The sequence below is a fragment of the Aotus nancymaae genome, unplaced genomic scaffold (genome assembly GCF_030222135.1).
Source record: "Aotus nancymaae isolate 86718 unplaced genomic scaffold, 86718_ANA_hifiasm-v0.15.2.pri h1tg000003l, whole genome shotgun sequence".
Lineage (NCBI taxonomy): Eukaryota > Metazoa > Chordata > Mammalia > Primates > Aotidae > Aotus > Aotus nancymaae.
The window spans coordinates 25,762,244-25,767,550 of record NW_026988414.1 but is presented as its reverse complement, the minus strand read 5'-3'; the positions used below and the strand labels follow the sequence as shown (position 1 = coordinate 25,767,550).

At 39.8% G+C, this 5,307-nt stretch overlaps 1 pseudogene; it reads right to left on the bottom strand.

Moving 5' to 3' along the window:
* Positions 1–1,511: 1,511 nt before the first annotated feature.
* On the bottom strand, positions 1,512–4,818 carry LOC105707935 (large ribosomal subunit protein uL3-like; annotated as a pseudogene).
* Positions 4,819–5,307: the final 489 nt, after the last annotated feature.

Here is a 5,307-nt window from a genome sequence, read left to right as displayed (position 1 = left end):
GAATCCAAGTCTCATAGAATAACCGGGAGGAAATATTGGGGAGGCTTAACAGGCAACTTAATCAGCCTTGGCTTCTTTTTTTGATCTGTTCCCCCAATTTTGCTGTATGCACTGCTAAATTGTCTTCAAACATTGAGTTTCCACACTCTAATGTATAATGTTCCCTCCATATGGATTCCCTTCTCTGGTTTGCAAACTGTTTATCCTACAAGTTCTGCTTCCTGTGTTACCTTCTCTATAAAGCATCCTCAGTATCCACAGTACACTACAGAGTTGGGAGTGTGGTTCCTGGAGCCAGAATGCCTGGATTCAAATCCTGACCATGTCTCTTATCAGCTAGATCTTGGATAAGTGACTTGAATTCCCCATGCCTCGGCTTTCTGATATGCAAAATGGAAATAATATTTCATATTGGGGTTGTAATGCTTAATGAGCTGGTACATGTGAAGTATTCAAGATACTCTCCGGCACATAGTAAGTGCTTGGTCAGTGTTGGCTAGAATTTTTCCTCAGGTAGAGTTATTCATTCCTTCTTTTAGACACTCATGGTATAATCTTCTATGATAATGCTTATCACAGTGGTGATTATTTTTTTAATATGCCTCTAAGATGTGGGCTTGCAGAAGATCAAAACAACATTGTTCTTTCTGTCTTGCATAGTGTCTCATGTGGTACATTGTCTGTGGTACAATTTCAATGAATGTTTATTAAAATAATGAACTGAGAAATTTTGTGGTTCATTTAAAGATGAATTAATAAGGGACTCAAGGTGAAGTCATTACTAATTAAATCAGCTATAGTGATTAACCAAATTACATAGTCATTTGTAGTTTTGCAGTTTTAATCTTTGACTACATTATAATCAAATCCATATGTACTATGATGAAAGAAAGAAGTGAAGATCTGTTGAACACTATCTTTGTGCTATATGCTTTATATATCATAATTAGTGATCTCCTTTAAGTTATTACCATTTTACAGTTGAGGAAAGATTCAGAGAAGTTTAGTGATATATCTAAGGTAAAAATAAATATATATATAGGGGCTGGGTGCGGTGGCTCACGCCTGTGATCCCAGCAGTTTGGGAGGTGGAGGCAGGTGGATCACCTGAGGTTTGGAGTCCAAGACCAGCCTGACCAATATGGAGAAACCTCGTCTCTACTAAAAATACAAAATTAGCTGGACTTGGTGGTACATGCCTGTAATCCCAACTACTTGGGAGGCTGCAGCAGGAGAGTCACTTGAACCCAGGAGGCAGAGGTTGTGGTGAGCTGAGATCGTGCCATTGCACTTCAGCCAGGAAAGCAAGCAAAAACTGTCAAAAACAAAAACAAACAAAAAAAACACCCAAAAAAACTAGTGAGTGGCAGGCTGACGTTTCTAACCCAGGGAGTTAAACTGTAGACTCTGAAGTATCTGTTTTTTTTTTTTGTTGTTGTTGTTTACTTTTTTTTTCCAGTGGAAAATAAGTTGTATTGAGACCTTACCAGCTGCAAAATCTGTTCCTGGAATTAAGCTCCTTCTTCCTTCACAATTCAGTCTTTCTTGAGCAGTCCTATGAATGCTTTCTTCTCCTCTATGGTCTGGAAGTGGCCATGGCCAAACTTGGAGGTGGTGTCAGTGAACTTAAGGTCAGTCTTCTCCAGAGCCTCCTGCTTGGTCTGCACCAGCAAGGACTTGCGGAGGGTGAGCACTTGCTTCTTGGTTCCCACCATACAGCCTTTCAGCATGACAAAGTCACTGGGCACTTCACCATAGTGGACAAAGCCGCCCAGAGGGTTGATGCTCTTGTCAGGTCATAGTTGGTGGAGGCATTGTTTTGATCAGCTTGCTGTCCTTGATAAGGTAGCCTTGGCCGATCTTAGAGATCTTCTTGTTGATCTCAGTGTGGTGACGGTAGCCTTTCTGCCCAGCGTGAGCCATAGTGAAGGCCACATGGACAGGATGCCATGCCCCAATGCAGGCCACCTTGCGCAGGCCTCGGTGAGTCTTGCAGGGCTGTTTTTTACTTTTTTATATTGTCTCAATTAACTTATTTTTTTGTTGTTGGTTACTTTCTATCATCACCTCTACTTCTGTCCCCATTTAGGATTTTATGATTTAGCAATAAATGCCCTTGGGCCCCTGAGGCTTATGCCTTATTTCTCATTTAGTATCTTTTCCCCCCACCCATGGAAAGCAAACCATTGTGCTTGCTTTGTCAGTCATTGGTAGTCTAAAAATAGTTTCGTAACTGGATAAAGGAATTTGGGCATGAACAGAGTTGAAGTGTTCAGTTCAGCTTGATAAAAATTTCAGACTTTAACTGTCAGCTCTGTTTAGCTTCACAGTCCTCTATTGGTATGGTATAACCTCACAAGCCACAAAAAAGAGCTCTCCCTGAAGGATCTGTTAGTCGTGGAGGAAATAAGACCTTTTTGCTTCTAGATTTTCCAGCCGTACCAGCAGGTTCAGATTGGACTACCCTCAGAGCAGACTCCATGCATCTGAGTGGTGAAACTCCCTTGGTCCCCCATACAGAGAAATCCTCATTATTGAACTTTTCTCTTTCCTGGCACTTCCTTCCTGAACCATTTCCCAACAGTGTCTGTCCTCTGCTCCCAAGCTCTTTCTAACCAATGCGTGTAGTTCCTTCATACTTCTGGATTTTGATTTTCCCCGAGATCTTTCAGCCTGGAAAACATTATTCTATCTCCTCGACCTAATTTCTCCAAACTAGGATTCCTTTCACCCTGTATCCCTCCTTCCCTGCAGAATATTTCAGCTATTCAGGCTGCCCAAGCATTATTTCTATCAGTGATGAATTCGGTTTCTCCATACTTTCTTTCCACATTTGAGAACTTAGTTGGAAAGCAAGTCAGATCACCATGTCATTAAAGGAATTTTGTTTTTTTTCTTCTCTTTTTAGTTATAATGCTTTGATGACTGAAAAACGTTCATAGCTTGACAGCAAAAACTTGAGGGTAAATTTCCACTATTACTAAGGTATCTCTACTTCAAAGTATCTGGTAGGTTATGTAGATTACCCACTTACAGATAACAAATATATAATATCTTAGGGGCAAACAGTCATCTAGAAATTAAATGATGGACTTCTGTGCAGATCTCCCTTCTTTTTTCACCAGTTTTTGAATGGTGGCAGATTTTCAGGTGGCAAAATCAGTTTAGAGAATTATAGGCACTTTTCCTTTATGGACTCTGCTGAAATGTTGAGTAAATAAATAATTATACAGCTTTCCCATCAAAGGCAAATGGCAATGTGCTCCCAACTTACCTTCTTGCTTCTACCCCTGTCCTCCTCCTACATACAGCAACCAGAGCGACTCTGTTAAGGTATACGCCAGATAATCTCACTCCTCTGCTCAGAACCCTCCAATGCACAGATTGAGGATGACACCCCCATCTCCTCTGACAGCACCCGCAGGAAGGGGGATCGCTGTGGTCACCGTCTGTGAACAAGACTCCTCAAAATATTTTCTGTTAATAAATTGCCTTCATGTAAACACCACCACCACCACCACCCTCCAGTGGCTTTCCAAGTGAAGCTAAACTCCTTAGGAGAGCTCTCAAGGTCATCTATGATCTGGCCCCCTATCTGACTTTATCTGGTTTTACTCTCTTCTTTGATCCCTCTGTTCCATACACATCAGGTGCCTTGATGTTCCTTGGACTTCACAGGCATTCTTTTGCCTTAGGGTCTTTGCAGACTTTTCCTGGATCTCTCTCCAGTATTCTTTTCTCCCAATTCCTGTCAAATCTTGACGTTCTCTGTGGGAGCTTCCCTGATTACCCTATTTTAAAATCACAAAACCCAGTGTTTTCAATCATTTTCTACTTTTTCTCATCTATCATAGCACTTACGGTACTTACTTAAATATTTTGTTCCTCTTTATCCACTAAAATAGAAGTTCAGCTTGGGCAGAAATCTTGGCATTTGTTCATTGTTTTATTGACAACCTCTAGAACAGTGTCTGGCACATGGTAGGTACTCAATAAATATTTGTTGAATGAGTAAGTGGTATGGCCTAGAATTTTGGCGTTTTTTTCCCATTGATTTCACTGCAGTCTCTTATGGGCTATACATAAGGGCATGGTGTGTGTTGTCTCTCTCTCTCCTTGAGGAGTTTGCCAGAAGTTTGAATCTGTCACAAAGAACTGGGCAACATCCAGATCAGAACCCAAAGGATTCCCTGGGGAGCAGGCCCTTGGTATTTTTCTTTTTAAATTTTGGAATAATTTTAGATTTACAGAAAAGTTGCCAGATAGTATGGAGGGTTGCTGTGTATCCCTTATCCCATTTTCCCTGTTTTTTAAAAATACTTTATGGAGGTAGGATTGCCATACAAAAAGCTGTACATATTTAGTGTTTATAACTTGATGAGTTTAGAGATAAGTATACACCCATGAATCCATCACCACAATCTATGCCATAAACCTATTCATCACATCCAATTATTATTATTATTTTTTGTGTCAAGAACACTTAACATAAGATCTATCATCTTAGCACATTTTCAAGAACATAATATATTGTTAATTATAGGCACTATGTTGTAAAGTAGATCCCTGGGATTTATTGATCTTGTATAATTGAAACTTTGTACACTGATTAATATCTTATCTCCCGGCTGCTGTCAAACACCAGTCCACTATGCTTCTGAGTTTATTTCAGATTTATTATGTAAATTGTATCATGTAGTATTTGTCCTGTGTCTGATGTATTTCACTTACCATACTGTCCTCCAGATTCATCCATGTTGTCACAAATGGCAGAATTTTATTCCTTTTCCTTTTCAGGGCTGAATAATGTTCCATCATATTTATATGCTATGTTTTCTTTATCCATTTACTAATGGGTGGGCATTTAGGTTGCTTCCATGTCTTGGCTATTGTGATTAACACTGCAGTGAACATGGGAGTGCAGATATCTCTTTGAAACCTGTGCCCTGTTCTTTACATTCCTTTCTTTTTTTATATTTCAGTTTTTCCTTTTTACAACAATCCCACATGTAAATGGCACTTGAATTCATCCCAAATAATCTCATTTGATTTTCACATCAATCCTGTAGACAGAGAAGGAAACCAGCAATAATTGAGCATTACTTTGTACCTGGATGTGAGCCAGGAACTTTCGTAATGGTTATTTCATTAACAAATTAACCCCAGAACAGGGGTATCTTTAGTTCTATTTTACAGATGGGGCTTGGAGAGTTGGTGACTGGTAACATGCCTGAGATCACACAATCACTCAAACCTCCAAGCAGACTCCATGCATCTGAGTGGTGAAACTCTTTCTACTCTTCTATC